Source organism: Phyllobates terribilis, unplaced genomic scaffold (assembly GCF_046119375.1).
Source record: "Phyllobates terribilis strain yellow unplaced genomic scaffold, ASM4611937v1 Scaffold_2__4_contigs__length_985480577, whole genome shotgun sequence".
Classification (NCBI taxonomy): domain Eukaryota; kingdom Metazoa; phylum Chordata; class Amphibia; order Anura; family Dendrobatidae; genus Phyllobates; species Phyllobates terribilis.
The window spans coordinates 215,791,345-215,814,741 of record NW_027362762.1 but is presented as its reverse complement, the minus strand read 5'-3'; positions in this window follow the sequence as shown (position 1 = coordinate 215,814,741).

Below are 23,397 nucleotides of genomic sequence, written 5' to 3'. Positions count from 1 at the left end.
ATTTTTTCAGAGGTAGATGCAGATAAAAATTATTTTTAATTTGCAGCCTGATGGAGGTCAGTATAGATGGACTAATAGAGAAAGTCCCACACACTGCTAGAAAGCCAAATATTTTTTCAGAGCTAGATGCAGACAAAGAATTATTTTTAATTTGCAACCTGATGGAGGTCAGTATAGATCGACTAATAGAGAAAATCCCACACACTGCTAGAAGGCCAAATATTTTTTCAGAGCTAGATGCAGGTATAAATTATTTTTAATTTGCAACCTGATGGAGGTCAGTATAGATGGACTAATAGAGAAAGTCCCACACACTGCTAGAAGGCCAAATATTTTTTCAGAGCTAGATGCAGAAAAAAATTATATTCAGTTTGCAACCTGATGGAGGTCAGTATAGATGGACTAATAGAACAAGTCCCACACACAGCTAGAAGGCCAAATAATTTTTCAGAGGTAGATGCAGATAAAAATTATTTTTAATTTGCAGCCTGATGGAGGTCAGTATAGATGGACTAATAGAGAAAGTCCCACACACTGCTAGAAGGCCAAATATTTTTTCAGAGCTAGATGCAGACAAAAAATTATTTTGAATTTGCAACGTGATGGAGGTCAGTATATATGGACTAATAGAACAAGTCCCACACACTGCTAGAAGGCCAAATATTTTTTCAGAGCTAGATGCAGAAAAAAATTATATTCAGTTTGCAATCTGATGGAGGTCAGTATAGATGGACTAATAGAACAAGTCCCACACACTGCTAGAAGCCCAAATATTTTTTCAGAGCTAGATGCAGAAAAAAATTATATTCAATTTGCAACCTGATGGAGGTCAGTATAGATGGACTAATAGAATGATGCTATGCCCTAAAGATTTTACTTCACTAGGTGCAGTAAAAAAATTGGTATTCTATACACAGGTGGTATGTCTTGCAACACAGATAGGCTACTCCACTGACTAACACACTCTGCAATAGGCCAAAAAGGATTAGCTTTGCTAGATTCAGCCAAATGCTGTGAAAAAAACTTGCACAGCACTGGCACAGACCTGCCTGGCAAAAACTGATAGGAACTGATGTAACCTAGTCCTGAAAAGGACTCCAATTACCATTAGTCTTTACTCCCACAATCTATCTATTTAAGAGCACAGACCTGCCTGATAAAAGTCGTAGGAAATGCTGTAACCTAGTCCTTAAAAGGACTGCAATCACAACTATTCCCTACTCCCAAGCTATCTGTATATTTGTTCGAAAATTGGCTTGAAATTAACAAGGTATAGCGCACACAGCAACAGCGGTGCCGTCTAACACGCAGCTGCAGCAGTGAGAAAATGGTGGCGACAGGGAAAATGGCTGGGTCTTATAGGGCAAGGACATGTGACATACACTGCCAATGACACATGCCCTTGCTTGTGTGAAAAAAAGCACTTCGCTCCGTGTGTGCGCTGCTAATAGGCTGACAGATTGCACCTCCCCACTGTAAATGCGGGAAAGAGAAAAAAAAATGGAGTTCTTCATTATTCCTGCAGAGATCCATCCCCTGCCCCTCCCCCCACCCCGCTGTACACTCAAACTGCGTATTAACATTAATTTTCATCATTACTGAGAAAAAATCCAGTTATGATTTTGGTGCACGAACAGTTATCGAACATAACCTCGAACAGCCGAATTTTTCTCAAATCGTTCGTGTTCGCCGAACGGCTCGAACACCTCCCAAAACAGCTCGAATTTGAGATTGGCGAACAGTTCGAGTAGAACAACGCTCATCTCTAGTCACCAGACAAAAAAAGTTTTAACATGCAGGTCTGTTTTATCTGGGAATAAGGCAGACACAATTAATCCAAAGGAACCCATTAAAGTCTATAAAGTCTATCAGGCACCTCTAGCATGCACCATGAAATGAATAATGAATTATAATAATTATTAATGAATAATTAATTAATCCATTATTTTGCTGTTCTTCTCCTATTATGGAGGAGAACAACTAAATTAGAAATGTTGATGTGAACAGAGCCTAAATGAATCATCTTAATTTCTACTAAAAATGCTTACAAACCATAAGGCTGAGTTCACACGATGCGTTTTTCGTGCGTTTCCGCGGCGTTTTTGCAGTTGCGTAAACGCCGCGGAAAAGCATGAAAAACGCATGGTAGAAGGGCAGCAATGTTCCCCAATTGAAATCCGCATGTACTGTGCCCATGATGCGGATTTTTCCGCAGCGTAAACGCTGCGGTCAAAAATCCGCAGCATGTCAATTAATTTTGCGGAAACGCTGCTCTTTTGCCGCCATTGACTTGCATTAGACCGCATGGAATCCGCATCACTGTATATGTTGATGCGCTTTTCATGCGGTCTAATGTGTGGATGGTACCCGGGTGTGGAGGAGAGGACTCGCATCCAGACCCAGGTACCATTAAAAAAAAAAGAATAAAATAAAAAATACATATATTCTCACCTTCTGACGGCCCGCGCTGCGTCCTGCCGGCTTCCCGCGCACTTCGCGGTTGAATGAAGGACCTTCGCTGACGTCAGAGTCATGTGACGGGTCACGTGACGCTGACGTCGGAAGGTCCTACAGTCTTCACTGCCGGCAGCCGGGACCGATGAAGCAGGACACCGGGGGCCATCAGAGGGTAAAGTATAGATTTATTTTTTATTTTTTGACATCACACACTATATAAATCCATGCCGGTTGCATGGATTTATATAGTGTGAAGTTGACAAGCACTTTCCAAGTGATGCTAAAATCGCTTGGGAAGCGCTTGTCAACCCGCATGCGGAAATGAAAGTGAAGACCGCTTCATTTCCGCATGTCCCTGGCAGGAAACCGCATGTACAATCCGCATGCGTTTTTTCCTGCCAGAGAGATGCAGAAACGCTCAGGAAAAAATCCTGAGCATTTCTGCATCGTGTGCACATAGCCTTAACTGTCTGTTATACATGGGAATCAAAACATTTGGCAAAACCAGACGTTCCTTCAGCAGTTTAGCAGATTTTGCACTTTGTAGCTAAATTTTATTTTGAGGTTTTCCAGCCTTGTTTGGACAGCTGAACAACTTCCAAATCAGTGCCAAGAGCAAACCTTTAATTTGCCATTTGTTCAAATTTCAACTTTACACATAAGTCTTGGGTCAGATATTGTAAACCAGGCTCAGACCATATTTATTATTTTCTTACATGAACAGTATTTTACTTAAAGGGGTTTTCCCACGAACGAAAGTTCATTTTAATCAATAGATCTTGGAATAATAATAATTTTCACAATTGGATGTGTTTAAATAAATTGTTTCTGTGCTGAGATAATCTTATAAATGTTCCCCTGTGTAATGTTTGTGTCTGACCGTGTACGGAACATGGTCTGATCATAACACATCACCTGGGCAGAGGAGAAAGCAAAAGATTATACAGACATTACAGCAGTGGATCACAGCTGATTCTTTCTGTGAGGTAAAACATTTCCCTGCCTGTTTTTAAACAACGTTTTACTTCAATGAAAGAATCATTTACGATCACCTGCTGAAATGTCTGTATACTCTTTTGCTTCCTCCACTGCCCAGTAGATGTGGTATGATCAGACCGTGTTCCGTACACGGTCAGACACAAACATTACACATGGGAACATTTATAAGATTGTCTCAGCACAGGAACATTTTATTTAAACACATCCAGTTGTGGAACTTATCATCATTCCAAGATCTATTAATTAAAATGAACTTTGTTCGTGGGAAAACTCCTTTAAAGGCCACGGCCTCACTATCAGTATTTGGTCAGTATTTTTTCTCAGGAGTGGGAGTCAAAACCAGGTGAGGAACAATCAGAGAAAAGGTATAATAGAAACAAGTCACCAATTCTGCATTTATCACCCACTCCTGGTTTTGGCTCCCACTCCTTAGAAAAATACTGACCGAATACTGATAGTGGGGCCGCAGCCAAAGAGGGCCTGTCACTGAGCCAAAAGTGACTATTTTTTGCTCTTATTTTATTCCAGCTGCTCCCCTGAGCCCTAAGCATTCCACTTTTTCATTTTTAAAATCGACCATACGATTTCAGAGATATGTGCCTTTTTATTTAGTGCTCATTTTATGATCTTTCACAAGGGGATGTGGCTCACAAGATTCTCTGGTGGTGTGTCATTAGGCTGATCTGTACTATTAGGCGACGGATCAGTATTTGGTCAGTATATTTTCTCAGGAGTCGGAGCCAAAACGAGAGGAGGAACAATCAAAAGGTATAAGAAAACAAGTCACCAATTCTGCATTTATCACTCATTCCTGGTTTTGGCTCCCACTCCTGAGAAAAATTACTGACCGAATACTGATAGTGGGGTCATGGCTTTACCCCGTAAGCTCTGCCCCCCTGATAAAGACCATAAAAATTAGCACCAAATAATAAGGTCCATATCTCTGGAATTGTATGGGGGATTTTAAAAGAAGAGATTACTCAGTTGAAATAAAATAAGAGCAAAAACTGAATTGGTACCAGGTTCTTTTCACTAGAGATGATCAAATCGTTGGAATTTCGAATTCGCCAGATTTGTAAAATTTTTCCCCAAAATTTGATTTGTAATTAATTGATTCGCGCAAATCACAATACTGCAAAGCCTCCAATTGCCTTGAAAATATGTAAATAATACTCTGAGGTCTCTTAGGACTGCATACAACTTTTTTCAAGCTCATACATAGTCTTAGTAATGTCAAAGTGACCTCACCATAGAAGTAGATAATAACTTAGTAGAAACTAATACCCTACTTAATAACTCTGCACAATGACAGATTTTTTTTTTTAATTCCTAAAAGTTTCTCATTTAGCCATTTGTGATCAGGCAGACAATTTTTTCAAAACACTAAGGCCGGTTTCACACAACCGGATATTTCCGGTACCAGAAAAAACGGTACCAGGGATATCTGTGTCCCGGGTGTTCATGTGTCCAAGTGTGTCTCATGTGTGGCAACCGTGTGCCACCCATGTGCCGCATCAGGAGCACATGGACTAGCGCCTGAGAATCAGCACTACAGCTAGCGCTGTTCCAAAGCGTCGGTGCTGAACACTGCCCTCATCATGGTTCCCTGCCGGCGCTGCCATCAGCACTAGCAGGGACAATGATTAAGGTAGTACTCTGCTCCTGCAGTGTCCTCACCTGTAGAAATAAGAATAAAATCATAAAATCCATGCATTCACCTCTCCTAGGTGTCCCCCGCTGTAATCCATGTGACCACTGTTGAAGAGGAGCCGGGGAGAATGAGCCGCTCCAGAGCTGCAGCTCAGAAGCGGTGTACTGTCACTCACTGAGCGCAGCTCCGGAGCGGCTCATTCTCCCCGGATCCTTGGCGTCAGCGGTCAGAGGATTACAGCGAGGGACATCTCTGGACAGGTTAGTATATGGATTTTATTATTTTATTCTTATTTTTACAGGTGGGACACTGTGGGAGCACACTACCACTACCCTCCTCATTGTCCCTGCTGGTGCTGATCGCAGCAGGCAGGGAACCATGATGAGGGCAGTGTTCAGCACCCGGAGCTTGAGAACAGCGCTACTTGTAGCGCTGATTCCCAGGCGCCGGTCCGTGTCACACTGATGACACACGGATGTCATCTGTGTGTGTTCAGCGTGAGGCACTTTTGCAGACCGTGTATCCGCAAAAAAAAACGATACATCTCCGTGTGGACACGGTCCATGAAAACACACTAAGATGTGCACACACCCATTCATTTGAATGGGTCTGCGTGTGTCAGTGTCTCCGGTATGTGTGGAAACTGTCACCACTCATACCGGAGATACTGACTTGAAAGAAAGAGCCCTAACTCAGGGGTCTTTCACACGTCAGTGTCTCCAGTATGTGTGGTGTCCGTGTCCACACTGGAGACACTGACACACGTAGACCCATTCAAACGAATGGGTCTGTGCACATGTCAGTGTGTTTTCACAGACCGCGTGTCTGTGGTCAAAACACGCTGACTTGTCCGTTTTTTACCCGCAACATGGGCCGCAAAACATCCTGCACACGTGCACACTGATGACACACGGATGAGTGTGTGACACATACTGGCAGCACAGTTAGTTGCTCCCAAGTGCTGTGTGCTGAATGCTGCCCTCATCATTGTCCACTGCCGGCGCAGCAATCTGCGCCAGCAGGGGACGATGTTGAGAATAGTATTCTGCTCCCACTGTGTCCAAAACCTGTAAAAATAAGAATAAAATAAAAAAAACCTTATACTCAGCTGTCCTAAGTGTCCCACGCTGTAATTCATCAGAACGCACATGCTGAGGAGCTGAGGAGAATGACTGGCTCCAGCAAGCAGGACCCTGACCAGCACTGAGCTCAACGAGCCGTGTCCTGTCACTCGGTGAGCTCAGTGCAGGTCAGGGGCCTATTCGCTGCAGCGAGTCATTCTCCTCAGCTCCTTGGCATGTGCAGTCAGATGAATTACAGAGTGGGACACTTAGGACAGGTGAGTATAAGAATTTTTTAATTCTATTCTTATTTTTACACCAGGGCACAGCAGGAGCAGAATAATACTCTCAACATTCTCCTTTGCTGGCGCTGATTGCTGCACCGGCAGGGGACAATGATGAGGGCAGCGTTCACCATCTGGTGCTTGGGAACAGCGCTAACTGTCCCGGTGATTCCCAGACACCAGTACGAGTGATACTGATGTGGCACACGGGCGGCACTCGGATGGCAAACTGTTTCAATTCTCCAGGCATGTGAATTTATTAGAATTTAACTAAAATTTGATTCACATGAAATCGTTTAGTCATCTCTATTAATTACAAAAGTTTCCTTCCCTTTTCTTACCTAACAATAAACTGAGTGTTAAATTTAATATGGCTTTTATGCGTTTGGCTCAGTGTCTCTATAAAAAAAAAGCTCAGTGCTGTGTATGATGAGAACTGAAATTCCCATTAATCATCCCTTTATGAGAAAGCAGCAGGAGTAGTAGTTTATCATCACTATGAAACAAGGAGGACATGGAACAAGCTGGAAAAACAGCTGATTAAGTGCAGTGGTTATTTCAGATTCGCTAAGCAATATGGCAAACAGAATACAGTCTGCAAAAATTGAAAGTCACACGGACAATAAAAGGAAATATGTAATTCCAACATAGTTAAAGGAAATGTGATCTTGCATTTATTATTAAACGTTATTATACAAACTGCAAGAATAAAAGTACAGAGCTGTACTACATCAACTAAAAAGGATTTCAAATACTTAAAAACTGCAATAATTCATAACAAAACCACATAAAACACATCATAACCAGTTAGAGGCGTAGCTAGGGGTTCAGGTCAGAGGGGATGAAACATCTGAGTTGGCCCCTAACCTGTAATCCTGATTACAACTATGATGGCGCAGTCTAATTGTAGGTATAGGGGAATCTTAGAAGATGACCTCTCTGTTACAGGAAAAAAATCTCTACGAAGACCAAAATCTATATTGCCACCATATGGTGACCATATAATGGTAGATACCAGTGCTGCAGAATATATAAGAGATTACAGTACAGTTATAGATAGTGACTTACAGCTGATGTTCCTTCTTATGGAGTCGTTCACATGTCCTGTCTTTTCCATCTAGCCCAGACAGACATGACAACTTCTCCAGGCAAGACTTGTCTGCAGAGACTACAATAAAGACACATTTGACTTTTCACATTTCCAGCATTTTTTCCCATCCTGCACAAACTCCTCATTTTAATGATATCCTGAGCTGTTGTTGCCGTGTCCCTATTACTGCACCTGCTGTGTGGTCCAATACCGGCTCCTCTTATTGCCCCACATAATACTTCCCACCACTGTGCCCCTTAAATAGTAATAATGCCTCCTTTATGCCCTCTAGATGGTAAAATTGCCCCATAGAAAATATTAATGCCCTTTGCAAGTGCCCTAGAAAGTAATAATACCCCCTGTGCAGCTATCACGGTCACAGTACTCTGAGTGCTCATATAACAATAATGTTTCTTAAGCGCCCACTTAACATCTAATAATGTCCCCTGAATCCATCAATGTACAGCTCCTTTATATACTGTAAAGTATAAAGTAGGGCGACATAGCACTGATATAGATGGAAACAGTCCATATAAGGAAAACACCAGGCTCTCTTTTCAGCCAAAGGGTAGCAAATAGTGTTGAGCGAGCATGCTCGACACTGCTCGGTACTCGCTCGAGCATCACGCTACTCTGGATGTTCGGCGAGCACCGAACATTTCCGGGTTACTCGGGCGGGAGCCCCCCATGTTTGGCGCTCTTTAGAGAGCCAATGAACATGCAGGGATTGCCAGCCAGTCACTGTAATGCCGCAGCCATGTTGGTTGTGGGCATTACATTGATTGGCTGGCCGCACAGCGTCACCTCGAGTATTTAAAACCAGGCGCCGCCATCTTGGACACAGACGGCTGGGATCAGACAGTGTAGGGACAGCGCTGCTGATTTAGGGAGAGACATATACTGCGAAATAGTTAGTGTAGGGTCTGTAAAGGCTGCCAGATCAAACAAACAGTCCTTCTCAGCACTAATATCCATCCCAGATATCAGGCAGGCAGGCTGTATAGGAGACGCAGTGGTTATACCAGCAAACGTTGCATTACAGTCCTGTGTGCTCCTGTTGCTGAAATTGCTGGACTTAGCTCCAGGTCTCGGGGGCCAGGAAACATCCATTTTTTTTCATCTAAAGCCTCTTTTTTTTTTACTCCTTCACACTGTACAAATACCTGTCTTATTAACCTTATGGTGTCCCCCCCACCAAAAAAAAAAAAGTGTATCTCTGATTTTTCAGACACAAATATATCTGTTGAAAATAGTCTGGTGTAGGCCCGAGAAATAGAAGTGTGGTTTTGCAGTTCCACGGTTCAAACCTCTGTTTTATCCTGCTTTTGGGCCATTTGTATCTAAAAAAAAACAGTTTGAGTGTGTCGCTCACTGTTCGGACGCAAATATATATATTTAAAAAAGTCTGGTATACACCAGTAAATTATAACTGTGGTTTTGCTGTTCCACGGTAAAAAATCTCTATTATCCTGCTTTTGGCATTTTTTGCCGTAAAAAAAAAATAATAGTGTCTCCCTGATTTTTCAGACACAAATATATCTGTTGAAAATAGTCTGGTGTAGGCCCGAGAAATAGAAATGTGATTTTGCAGTTCCACGGGTCAAATCTCTGCATTATCCTGCTTTTGGCATTTTTTGCCATAAAGAAAAACTAATAGTGCCTCCTGATTGTTCAGACACAAATATATCCGTTGAAAATAGTCTGGTGTAGGCCAGAGAAACAGAAGTGTGGTTTTGCAGTTCCACGGTTCAAACCTCTGTATTATCCACTTTTGGGCCATTTGTATCTAAAAAAAAACAGTTTGAGTGTGTCGCTCACTGTTCAGCCGCAAATATATCTATTTAAAATTGTCCGGTATACCCCAGTAAACAATAACTGTGGTTTTGCCATTCCAAGGTAAAAAATCTCTATTATTCAGCTTTTGGTATTTTTTCCGTAAAAAAAAACAGTAATAATTTCTCCGTGATTGTTCAGATTGTTTAAAAGAGTCGGGTGTAGGCCAGAGAAATAGAACTGTGGTTTTCCTCTTCCACGGTTCTAATCTACTTTTTATTACCCTTTTTCCATTGATAGTGCGAGTGTAAGCTATTTTACTTCCTTTACAATGGGCAAGGCGCGTGGCAAGGGACGTGGAACTGGACGTTCTGGCGATGGTGCGTGCAGAGGACGGGGCCATGGCCAAGGTAAAAATGTGCCACAACCAACAGCCACATCTTCTCGCTCCCACTTCTTGACCGAATTACTAGGGAAGCTCAGAACAACACCAGTATTGCGAACTGATCAGTGTGAACAGGTTATTAATTGGATAGCAGATAATACTTCCAGTTACCTGGGCACCACCACCTCCGGTCTGTCTTCCACACGGTCAACTCTTAGTAGCCGTGAGTCTTGACCGCATACTCCTCCTCACCCTGATGCTCCTTCCTCCCACCATGCTGAGTGTCGTGAGACAGCAACTGATCCCACACTTGGACACTCTGAAGAGCTGTTCACTGGTCCATTTCCAGATTTGTGCCCCTCGCCTGCTCCGCTTGACTTGGTGGAAGAGGAGATCCCATGTAGCGATGCCCAAATATTTGAACAGCCACGGCCACAGGAAGTCGACGCTGGCAATTTGTCACAAGAGGTGGACGATGACGAGACACAATTGCCAGGAAGTGAGGAGGAGGATCGTGGTGAGCAAGTGGAAGAGGAGGAGGTAGTGGATGATCTAGTAACTGACCCAATGTGGCAGGAGGACATGCAGAGCGAGGCCAGCAGCACACAGCGTGAGGGAGGCAGAGTACCCCAACAGGCAGGAAGAAGCAGTGTGGTGGCCGCACACAGAAGACAGGCAACAGTACCCCGTAACACCAACACGAGGGACGTTGCCAGTACAAGCGGTAGGTCTTCCAGAGTCTGGACCACCACCAGCATGATCAGGCACATGGCAGCAAAGCATCCGACTTTGTGGGGTGAACCCCAGGGTCCACGACCAGTGTCAGCGGGTGTCACCACTGCTTCTTCCGCTGTTGTGCGTGCAATAGAACCCCCTGTTGTGTGTGCAAGGCAATCCCCTGTCCATACTGCATGCAAAGATGCCCCCTCCTCTCAGTCTTCACTTGTTATGGCAGTTTCTCAAGAAACAGCATCAACATCCACGTCCACGTCCCACCGCAGCGTTCAATTGTCCATATCCCAGACCTTTGAACGAAAGCTGAAATTCGCAGCCAACGCCCCACAGGCCACAGTCCTAAATTCACACATTTCACGACTGCTTGCGTTGGAAATGCTGCCTTTTAGGCTGGTGGAGATGGAATCCTTCCTCAACCTTAAGGCGGTGGCCGTCCCTCGGTACTTGGTCCCCAGCGACACTATTTTGCCCGGTGTGCCATACCCGCACTACACAAGCACGTGTCCAAAACATCTGCCGTGCCCTCAACAACGCTGTTACTGGGAGAGTCCACCTGACAACGGACACGTGGACAAGTGCTTGTGGCCAGGGACGGTACATCTCCCTGACGGCACACCGGGTAAACATAGTGGAAGCCGGGACCCAGTCGGACCTTGGGACGGAACACATCCTCCCCACACCGAGGATTGCGGGCCCTATGTCAGTCAGAGTTGCCCCCACAGTGTACAACTCCTGCGCATCATCCTCCTCCTCCTCCTCATGTTCAGCCTCCATCTCAGATATCACCACATCAGTTACAAGCTGGAAGCACTGCAGTACTGCCTCCGCCAAGCGGCAACAGACTGTGCTGAAACTCATAAGCTTAGGTGAGAAACCTCACACTGCTTGTGAGTTGTGGACAGCTGTGAAAGAGCAGGCAGATCTGTGGCTGAGACCGCTGAACCTACATCCAGGCATGGTCGTGTGTGACAATGGCCGTAACCTGGTGGCGGCGCTGAGGCGAGGCGAGATCACACACGTACCATGCCTGGCTTATGTGCTTAACCTCGTGGTTCAGCGGTTTCTTAAATCGTACCCCGAGTTGCCAGATCAGCTCGTCAAAGTACGCCGCCTGTCAGCTCATTTTCGCAAGTCGGCTACAGCATCCGCCACCCTTGCTGTGTTGCAGCAGCGTTTGCAGCTTCCATCACACCGACTGGTGTGTGATGTCCCCACACGTTGGAACTCTACCCTCCATATGTTGCAAAGGATTTGTGAGCAGAAGAGAGCAGTTGTGGAGTACCAGCTGCAACAAGGCCGTCGATATTCTGGTCAGACTCCACACATAAGACTTCTGGAGTGGACCTGGATGTCTGACATATGTACCATCTTGACAAACTTTGAGGAGTCCACCAAGATGGTGAGTGGTGATGACACCATCATTAGCGTCGGCATTCCACTTGTCTGTCTTTTGCAACGCTCTCTGCAGAGAATTAAAGAGGAGGCATTGCAGCCAGAGTATGATGAGATGGATCAAGAAGCCATAGCAGTCGATTACACACAGCCCAGCCTCATCTCATCCCAACGAGCATTGGGGGACAATGAGGGAGAGGAGGAGGAGGAGGAAGAACAGGAGCTTGTATCATGCGCTGTAGACGGTTGTACCTGTACAACTGTCATACCGTCGGTTCAGCGTGGGTGGCCTGAGGACAGGGGGGAGGAGGAGGAGGAGAGCATGGTCAGTCGTCATCTTGGTGAGAACACGGAAGTCTTGCCCGTTACCAGTCTGGCACGCATGGCTGACTTTATGCTACGCTGCCTTAACCGTGACCCTCGTGTTGTCAAAATGTTGGGTGACAGTCATTACTGGTTGGTGACACTTTTAGACCCCCGCTACAAGGAGAACTTTCACTCTCTTATTCATGAGGTGGAGAGGTCTACAAAAATGGGGCAGTACCAGAAGGCCCTTGCTGCAGAACTGTTAAAAAAATTCCCATCTGAACACGCTAGTGGCAGAGGTCACAGTTCGTTGCCCAACCAAGGCGTACATGCGAGAGAGACGCAACTCCAATCCAGCAAAGGCAGGGGAACACTGTCAACATTCAGGGACAGTTTTCTCAGAACCTCCCTTCGGACAGACCCTGAGGCACGGGGTACTCTCACAAGGAGTGGAAAGTTTCAAAAGATGGTGAGGGAGTACCTTGCCGACCGTACCAGCGTCCTCCGTGATTCCTCTGTGCCTTTTAATTATTGGGTATCCAAGCTGGACACTTGGAATGAACTCGCTCTGTATGCCTTGGAGGTCCAGGCCTGCCCTGCCGCTAGCGTGTTATCGGAGCGTGTTTTTAGTGCCGCTGGGGGAATTATAACTGATAAGCGCACTCGCCTGTCAACTGACAATGCTGACAAGCTGACCCTTATCAAAATGAACAAGGGCTGGATTGGGCCAGACTTCTCATCACCACCAAATGAGAGCAGAGTAACATAAAGTCAAATCCACTGTGTTATTTCGGGAGGTGTATTCACATGCACCGCTTCACACCCACATATGGGTATACGCTTCATAATTTCGGCTTTTTTATGTTCTTCTCCTTATCCTCAGCCTCCACTACCACTATACCACCAGGGTGACCGTGGTCCATGTTGCCATTATTGAAAGTTCCTCCGTCCTTATTTTTGGCAGCTTTTGCTTGGAAGGCATAAGCAAAGACTGTGGGAGACACACTCCCCAATAATGGGAATAATATTTTTAAGATGCTGTACTGTATGGCTCTTGTAAGGGGCTTTCAAACCGTCTTGTTAAGCTACTGGGACCTCCACGTCTCTTCCAAGGGTCATTCAAACTGTCTTGTTAAGCTACTGGGACCCCCACGTGTCTTCCAAGGGGCATTCAAACCGTCTTGTTAAGTTACTGGGACCTCCACATCTCTTCCAAGGGGCATTCAAACCGTCTTGTTAAGCTACTGGGACCTCCACGTCTCTTCTGTGGGGCATTAAAAGCGTCTTGTTAAGCTACTGCGACCTCCACCACTTTTCCAAGGGGCATTAAAACCGTCTTGTTAAGCTACTTGGACCCCCACGTCTCTTCCAAGGGGCTTTCAAACCGTCTTGTTAAGCTACTGGGACCTCCACGTCTCTTCCAAGGGGCATTCAAACCGTCTTGTTAAGCTACTGGGACCTCCACGTCTCTTCTGAGGGGCATTAAAAGCGTCTTGTTAAGCTACTGGGACCTCCACGTCTCTTCTGTGGGGCATTAAAAGTGTCTTGTTAAGCTACTGTGACCTCCACCACTTTTCCGAGGGGCATTAAAACCGTCTTGTTAAGCTACTGTGACCTCCACCACTTTTCCAAGGGGCATTAAAACCGTCTTGTTAAGCTACTGGGACCTCCACGTCTCTTCTGAGGGGCATTAAAAGCGTTTTGCTAAGCTACTGGGACCTCCACGTCTCTTCTGAGGGGCATTAAAAGCGTCTTGTTAAGCTACTGGGACCTCCACGTCTCTTCTGTAGGGCATTAAAAGCGTCTTGTTAAGCTACTGCGACCTCCACCACTTTTCCGAGGGGCATTAAAACCGTCTTGTTAAGCTACTGTGACCTCCACCACTTTTCCAAGGGGCATTAAAACCGTCTTGTTAAGCTACTTGGACCCCCACGTCTCTTCCAAGGGGCATTCAAACCGTCTTGTTAAGCTACTGCGACCTCCACCACTTTTCCGAGGGGCGTTCAAACCATCTTGTTAAGCTACTGTGACCTCCACCACTTTTCCAAAGGGCATTAAAACCGTCTTGCTAAGCTACTGGGACCTCCACGTCTCTTCCGAGGGGCATTAAAACCGTCTTGTTAAGCTACTGTGACCTCCACGTCTCTTCAAAGGGGCATTAAAAGCATCTTCTTAAGCCACTCTGAACTCCACAGCTCTTCCAAGGGACATTGAAATGTTGTGTTTAATTAACTCTAACCTCCACGACTCTTCCAACGGGCATTGCATTTCCTCCTAATTTTAGTCAGCTTTTGCTTTTCAATGAAAAGGCGAAAACTAAGGGACACCCACTCCCCAATAATGGGTAGAAGGTTTTTAATACGCTGTAATCCACGTCTGTTTCAAGGGGCATTGCAGTTCCTCATAATTTTTGGAAAGCCTTCCATTCACTGCTTAGGCCAACAGTGTACAGGAGACCCAGTTGCTATAAATGGAAAAAACGGTTTAGTTAAGGCCCTCTGACCTCCATGTCATTTCCAAGGGGCATTGGAGTGCCTCGAAATTTTTGGTAGGCATTGCACTCACTGTATGCCCTATAACTGTGTAGCTGAACCGCTCCTTTTGTTCAGAAACATATCCTACAAGACATATGTGGTTGACTTGCCTGATATTGATGTGAATGGTCCCTGTTCCTCCTGCTCTTTCTCCTTTGCCACCACCTCATCCATCATTTATCACCTGAAGCTTTGTTTTAACGGGAGTCATAGAACTGGGATAGTAGCAGGAAAACATCCAGCAATCCTCGGAGGAGGTAGGATATGCGCCAAAACGCTGACCACCTCAGGCCTAGCCGCTACTACATACATGCGCTTGCATTCCAAGAAAACAAAGCAGATGCTAACTTCTATCATCATCATCATGCTCCTCACCTTGGCACTCTCAACTCCCCTGATGGAGAAGCCAGGACCCACCGGAGGAGTCTGGTTGTCTGGTGGGCTCGTCCAATGCTGCCCTAAAGCAGGCCGGGCTAAGAAAAGTGTGTGGGGGGACGTTGACAGGAGAAATAGGGGCCGCTGGGGACCTTTTATGAACACCCGGCCGCCCCAAGGCGGCTGGGGACCGTGTGTGGACACCCGGCCGCGGGGCGGCTGGGGACCGAGTATGGACACCCGGCCGCCTCCTGGCGGCTGGGGACCGAGTGTGGACACCCGGCCGCCGGGCGGCTGGGGACTGAGTATGGATACCAGGCCGCCAACGCAGCCATGACGTGGTGGCCAGATTCCGCCTCCACATGCCTAAAAGGCCAAATTTCAAGTGCAAGCAAGCAGTATGGTATTGCAGCCTGGGGGTTGGTGGGTGGCAGGCTGCATACTTGCACTTGCATTGCAAGGAATGGGAGAGGTACAATTGAACACTGCCCTGGGACAAGGACTTGAACAGGGATTTTTGCAAGTCTGCAACGACAGGTGCAGGGTGGGAGGCATCTTCGCATGTACCATGAACAGGGGTTTGGCATGCACACACTACAGCGGAATAGGCTGTCCTTCCCACTAAATGCACTGGGGAGGGCACAGGTAATGTTTTGGTATGCGCGCTTAATCTTATATATAAGGCACACCGGGACAAATAGGGGCGGCTTGGGACTAAGTATGGATACCTCGCTGCCGAAGCAGCCATGAGGTAGTGGCCAGCTTCGGCCTCCTCCAAACTAAAAGGCCCCATTTCAAGTGCAAGCTAGCAGTATGGTATTGCAGCCTGGGGGTGGGTGGGTGGCAGGCTGCACACTTACGCTTGCATTCCAAGAAAACAAAGTAGATGCTAACTTCTATCATCATCATCATGCTCCTCACCTTGGCACTCTCAACTCCCCTGATGGAGAAGCCAGGGCCCACCGGAGGAGTCTGGTTCTCTGGTGGGCTCGTCCAATTCTGCACTAAAGCAGGCCTGGCTAAGAAAACTGTGTGGGAAGCTGACAGGAGAAATAGGGGTGGCTGGGGACCATTTATGGACACCCGGCCGCCCCCAGGCGGCAGGGGACCATGTGTGGACACCCTGCCGCGGGGCGGCTGGGGACTGAGTATGGCTACCTCGCTGCCGAAGCAGCCATGAGGTAGTGGCCAGCTTCGGCCTCCACCAAACTTAAAGGCCCCATTTCAAGTGCAAGCTAGCAGTATGGTATTGCAGCCTGGGGGTGGGTGGGTGGCAGGCTGCACACTTACGCTTGCATTCCAAGAAAACAAACCAGATGCCCAAGAAAACAAAGCAGATGCTAACTCCTATCATCATCATCATACTCCTCACCTTGGCACTCTCAACTCCCCTGATGGAGAACCCAGGGCCCACCGGTGGAGTCTGGTTCTCTGGTGGGCTCGTCCAATGCTGCCCTAAAGCAGGCCGGGCTAAGAAAAGTGTGTGGGGGGAAGTTGACAGGAGAAATAGGGGCTGCTGGGGACCGTTTATGGACACCCGGCTGCTCCCAGGCGGCTGGGGACCGTGTGTGGACACCCGGCCGCGGGGCGGCTGCGGACCGAGTATGGACACCCGGCCACCCCCTGGCGGCTGGGGACCGAGTGGGGACACCCGGCCGCCGGGCGGCTGGGGACCGAGTATGGACACCCGACTGCCCCCTGGCGGCTGGGGACCGAGTGGGGACACCCGGCCGCCGGGCGGCTGGGGACCGAGTATGGACACCCGACTGCCCCCTGGCGGCTGGGGACCGAGTGTGGACACCCGGCCGCCGGGCGGCTGGGGACTGAGTATGGATACCAGGCCGCCAACGCATCCATGACATGGTGGCCAGATTCCGCCTCCACATGCCTAAAAGGCCCAGTTTCAAGTGCAAGCAAGCAGTACGGTATTGCAGCCTGGGTGTGGGTGGGTGGCAGGCTGCTTACTTGTGCTTGCATTGCAAGGAATGGGGAGGTACAATTGAACACTGCTCTGGGAGAAGGACTTGCACGGGGATAGTTGCAAGTCTGCATCTTCTGATGCGGCAAGGATGACTTCTGATGGGCACACTTTTAGGCAGTGACCTGGGTGTCAGAGATGCTTCCAGGGGTCTTCCCCATGCTGTTCCCATGTCTTTTCAGCACTGTATGCATGTGTCACACAGCACATGGCCAGATAAGGTTGTAAAATGTTAAAATGACATTTCCCGGTGAATGCATTTGTCACGGTTGAAAGCAATACAAAAGTGCAAAAACACATAAAAAATGCTACTTGTGAACATAGCCCAAGGTGTGGAGGAGTATTTTTTTGGGGGTTATTTATTTTACCTTATACACAAGTCTTTACCCTGGAAAGGAACTTCCTTAACATATTTCACAGGAAAGCAGTTTCAGTTTAGTTTTTGAACGTTTTATTGTGAGCCCTTAAAAGTGGCTTAATACCTCTGACCACATTGTTGACAGCAGTGACCTGGGGCTCAGAAATGCTTCCTGGGGCGATTCCCATGCTGTCCCCATGTCATTTGAGCACTATCACTATCGTTTTGGGCACTTGTTAGGCTTTTAAAGGACTGCCGGTGGTCCCGCCGCAGAAATGCTCGGGGCTCCCATAGACTAACATTGGGCTCGTTGCTTGGGTCGAGCACCCGAGTATCACGGCGAGCTCGGCCCGAGCCTCGAACACCTGAGCATTTTAGTGCTCGCTCAACACTAGTAGCAAACAACAAAGCAACCGAAAAACAATAAGCACTTGCCCGGCTAGGTGCTATCTAATAAATCATACCTCTGACTCACGCTACCAGGGATATGTGCTGGGCTTGGCTCTCCATCAACTCAGCGTTTAGCACATTTAATAGCCGTGCATATCTTTCTCAGAAACACTCAGTCTGGAGGCTGGGTCTCTCTCTGAAGCTTTTTCTTTGTCTGTAATGAGGCGAACTTTCTAAGCTGAGCTTGTTAAACCTCCAGTACTGTCCATACTGGAGCGAGAGTCGGAGTGATTTCAGAGGCTTTTAATATCTTGCCCAGCTTAACTTACTGGGAGAGATATACACTTCATACAGTATCCTCCCTGTTGGCCACCTACAATACATTATGAGGGGTCCACAGTTCTCCTATACACTGTATAATGTATCCACAGCTCCTCTATAAATAATATAATGTTCCCACATCTTCCCTCTACACAGTATAATGGGCCCACAGTTCTTCTTTAAATAATATGATGTTCCTACAACTGCCCTCTACACAGCATAATGGGCCCACAGCTCCCTTATATGCAGTATGATGGGCCCACAGCTCCCCTACTTATAATATGATGTCCCCACTGCTTCCCCAAAACACAGTATAATGAAACCTACAGTAACCCTCTGTCACGCAAGGTGTGGGAAAGACTTAGTGCAACACAAATGGAAGAGGGAAAGGGACCCCAGAGTCTAGGGAAAGGGGGGAGTGGAGACCTCCTATGCTTGTCTAGTGTCACCCTGTCTCCACTAACGACCCTATATTGGTTCTTCACCAATCGCCGCACGCATACCTCGTCCTGTCTTTTCCTGGTGTTTGGCTAAGAAAGGAAGGAGATGAGCACTAGTCGATCCCCACTGAACACTAAAGACAAGAAGGGAGGACAAACAGGGGGAAATTGCTTAGCTTTAGACAACTCAAGACAAATGGGCACACGTCTTCAAGCACCAGAGAGGAAAAAGCACTGCTCTTGCTAAAGCCTTCACAGGAGTAATGAATATCGCTGACACCTCCCTCTGATACACAGCAGGTATTTATACACCCTGGCCAGAGTGTTAATTAGCCAGAGGAAGGTAGCCGTTCCTAGAGACAGCCTCTAAGAAGGTGTCTGCAATGCCAAACGTAGAGATCTCCGGCAACCCACTGCAAGGCGACTGTCTGTCACTTCTGACACACCCGTGACATCCTCAGACTGTATAATGGCCTCCACATTAGCCCCCAAACTGTATAATGGCCCCCAAATTGCATAATGGCCCCCACGCTGTATAATAGCCCCTGCATCAGTTCCCAAGCTGTATTGTGCCCCCCACATTAGCCTCTACACTGTATAATTGTCTCTGCATTAGTCGCTAAGCTGTATAATGGCCCCCACATTAGCTTCTACACTGTATAATGGTCACTGCAATAGTCGCTAAGCTGTATAATGGCCCCAACATTATCTCCCAAACTGTATAATGGTCACCGCATTAGTCACCAAGCTGTAAAATGGTCCCTGCATTAGTCCCCAAACTGTATAATGGTACCCATATTAGTCCCCAAGCTGTATAATGGCCCCCACATTAACTCCCAAACTGCATAATGGCCCCCACACTGTATAATGGCCCCCACACTGTATAATATCCCCTGCATCAGTCCCCAAGCTGTATTGTGCCCCCCACATTAGCTCCCACACTGTATAATGGCTCCTGCATTAGTCACTAATCTGTATAATGGCCCCCACATTAGCCTCTACACTGTATAATTGACCCTGCATTAGTTGCTAAGCTGTATAATGGCCCCAACATTAGCTCCCAAACTGTATAATGGTCCCCGCATTAGTCCCCAAGCTGTAAAATGGTCCCTGCATTAGTCCCCAAACTGTATAATGGTACCCACATAGTCCCCAAGCTGTATAATGGCCCCTGCATTAGTCCCAAAGCTGTATAATGATCCCTTCATTAGTCCCTAAAATGTATGGGGGCCCCCACACACTGTTTCAGGGTTCCCCATTTTTATGATGCCCTCACATCACACCAAAAGTTTTAACTGAAAAAAAAATCATATACTTACCTAACCCAGGATCTTGATTAGTCCAGCAGCAAGGAAAGGCACTGTCATAGCACGGAATGTCAGAGTCCCGATGCAGCGACTCTATCACCTGTGCGTTGGTTGGCGCCTCGGTTGTTCTGTAGATTGCAGGCTTAAAGTAACCTGTGGTCTAAGGAACGGCTTAACTGTATGAGCGCTCTGCGTATGCCGGTACAGTTGAGGGTAGCGTAGCTCCGGGTGGGTGCTCCCAACATGGAGCAGTTGCACCCTCTGCCCCCTGGTAGCTACACTACTGCAACCAGAACCTGTTAACACAGCCTTTGGTGTAGCTCAAAGTTCTACTTCAGACTTCGAGCACATGTGATGTTTATGGCTGAGTTAAACCTATGGCACCCATATACCTGTAGACTGTAAGCCCGCAAGGGCAGGGCCCTTTCCTTTCAGTACCTGTCTGTCATTGTTAGTTCCTTAACTGTAATTTATATTTGTATCTTGTATGTAACCCCTTCTCATGTACAGCACCATGGAATCAATGATACGCTAAAAAGAAATATTAGTAATATGAGTCTATAGGGCTCTACTTTGCCTTCATATAACTCTGATTTCTATTAGTGATGAGCGAGCACTAAAATGCTTGGGTACTCGTTGCTCGGGTCGAGCAAATTGGAATACTCGGGTGCTCGACCCGAGCAACGAGCCTAATGTAAATCTATGGGAAACTTGAGCATTTTTCAGGCGGCTCCCCCCGGCGGTCTGCAGAGGGCCAAACATTGCCCAAATCGATGGGAACAGTGCTCAAATGACATGGGAAGAGCATGGGGAAGACCCCTGGAAGCATTTCTGACTCCCAGGTCACTGTTGTCAACAACATTGTCAGAATATTGCGCCATTTTTACGGACTCACAATAAAACATACCAAAACGAAACCAAAATGGATTTTCCTGGGAAATATGTTAAGGAACATCCTTTCCAGGGTAATGACTTGTATATAAAGCAAAATAAATAACCAAAACCAAAAATTCTCCTCCACACCTTGGGCTATGTTCACACGTAGCGTTTTTGATGCATTTTTTCACTGTTGCATTGCTTTCAACCGTGACAAATGCATTCACCAGGAAATGTAATTTTAACATTTTACAACCTTATCTGGCCATGTGGTGTGTGAGATGTCATCAGACACATCATGTTTCATTTATGAAGGAGGGACTCTGAAAGTCACAAAGCCTATTTTTATAGGGCCATCAGGCGGCCTTTACTATTCTTAAAGGACTAGCAGTCGGCCCTCACTATTCTTAGAGAGCTATCAGCCGGCTATGTTTTATTGTCCTATACTGTTATTAAGTATGCAGAGAGTGCCTGGGCTGCCCAAAATTTGGACGCACCCCAATACCACTTTGAAAATTTGGATGCACCCCAATACCCCTTTGAAGAGACTTAGAGGAGGGCCTCCTGAAAACAATGTTCCCATTATTAGGAAGTGGTTCTCCCATAGTGTTGGCCTATGCAGTGAATTCAAGGGTTACCAAAAATTTGGAGACACTTCAATGCCCCTTGGAAGAGACATGGAGGAGGGCCTCATAAAAAAATGTTCCCATTAGAAAGGAGTGGGTCTCCTATACTTGTAATGCCCATGCACTAAGTGTATGGGCTGACAAACATTTACCCCTGGGGGGTATACATGAACATACTGTATAAAAAATTTGGTTGTTCAATGAAGTGTGCCTTCTGCCGCCAGCGTTTTCAGATGGGAATTTTTTTAATAGTTCCGCAACAAGGGCCTTCTGCTACTGCCCCATTTTTGTAGACCAGTCCGCCTCAGGAATAAGGGATATAAAGTTCTCCTTGTAGAAGGGGTCTAGAAGTGTCACCAACCAGTAATGACTGTCACCCAAAATTTTGAGAACGCGAGGGTCATGGGAAAGGCAGCATAACATAAACTCAGCCATGCGTGCCAGACTACTAACAGGCAAGACTTCCGTGTCCTCATCAAGAGGATGACTGACCATGCTCTCCTCCTCCTCTCTGTCCTCTTGCCATCCACGCTGAACAGACGGTATGACAGCTGTGCAGGTAGTACCATCTATAGCGCATTAAACTAGCTCCTGTCCTTCCTCCTCCTCCTCCTATTCCTCATTGTCACCCAATCCACGTTGGGATGAGATGAGGCTTGGCTGTGTGTTATCACCCTGTATGGTTCCTTGCTCCATCTCATCGTGCTCCACCTGCAATGCATCCTCTTTGATTGGGAGCAGAGAGTGTTTCTGAAGACAAAGAAGCGGCATGGTGACGCTAATTATGGCATCATCGTCGCTCACCATCTTGGTGGAGTCCTCAAAGTTTTGGAGGATGGTACATATGTCTGACATCCATGTCCACTCCTGAGGTCTTATGTGTGGAGTCTGAACTGAATACCGATGGCCTTGTTGATGCTGGTACTCAACAACTGCCCTCTTCTGCTCACAAATCCTTCCCAACATCTGCAGTGTAGAGTTCCAATGCGTGGGGACATCACACACCAGTCTGTGAGCCAGAAGCTGCAAATGCTGCTGAAACACTGCAAGGGCGGCAGAAGCTGTAGGTGACTTTCTAAAATGGGCGTACTTTGACAAGCAGATCCTGCAGCTCCGGGTAGGATTTGAGAAACCGCTGAACCACGAGGTTAAGCACATGGGCCAGGCATGGTACGTGTGTAAGCTCGCCTCGCCTCAGAGCCGCCACCAGGTTCCGGCCATTGTCACACATGACCATGCCTGGCTGTAGGTTCAGTGGTGTGAGCCACAGATCTGCCTGCTCTTTCACAGCTGTCCACAACTCTTCAGCATTGTGCGGTTTGTCACCTAAGCATATTAGCTTCAGCACAGCCTGTTGCCGCTTGGCCGAGGCAGTGCTGCAGTGCTTCCAGCTTGTGACTGATGTGGTCATTTTGGAGATGGAGGCTGAAGAGGAGGAGGAGGCTGAGGAGGATGAGGTGCAGGAGCTGTAGACCGTGGGGGCAACCCTGATTGACCTAGGGCCCGCAATCCTTGGCGTCGGGAGGACATGTTCCGTCCCACGGTCCGACTGGGTCCCGGTTTCCACTATGTTAACCAAGTGTGCCGTCAGCAAGATGTACCGTCCCTGCCCACAAGCACTTGTTCATGTGTCCGTGGTTAGGTGGACTTTCACGGTAACTGCGTTGTTGAGGGCACAGCTAATGTTTTGGGACATGTGCTTGTGTAATGCGGGGACGGCACACCGGGAGAAATAGTGGCGGCTGGGGACTGAGTACCGAGGGAAGGCCGCCGCCATCAGGTTGCGGAATGCTTCCATCTCCACGAGCCTAAAAGGCAACATTTCGAGCTCAAGCCATCGTGAAATGTGAGAATTTAGTAGTGTGGCCTGTGGGGCGTTGGCTGCATATTTGCGCTTGCGTTCCAAGGACTGGGGTATGGACAACTGAACGCTGCGCTGAGACTTGGACATGGACGTGCTTCCTGATGCTGCTACTTGAGAGTGTGCAACGACAGGTGCAGAGCAGGAGGCATCTTCGCATGCACCATGGACAGGGATTGGCTTGCATGCACAACAGCA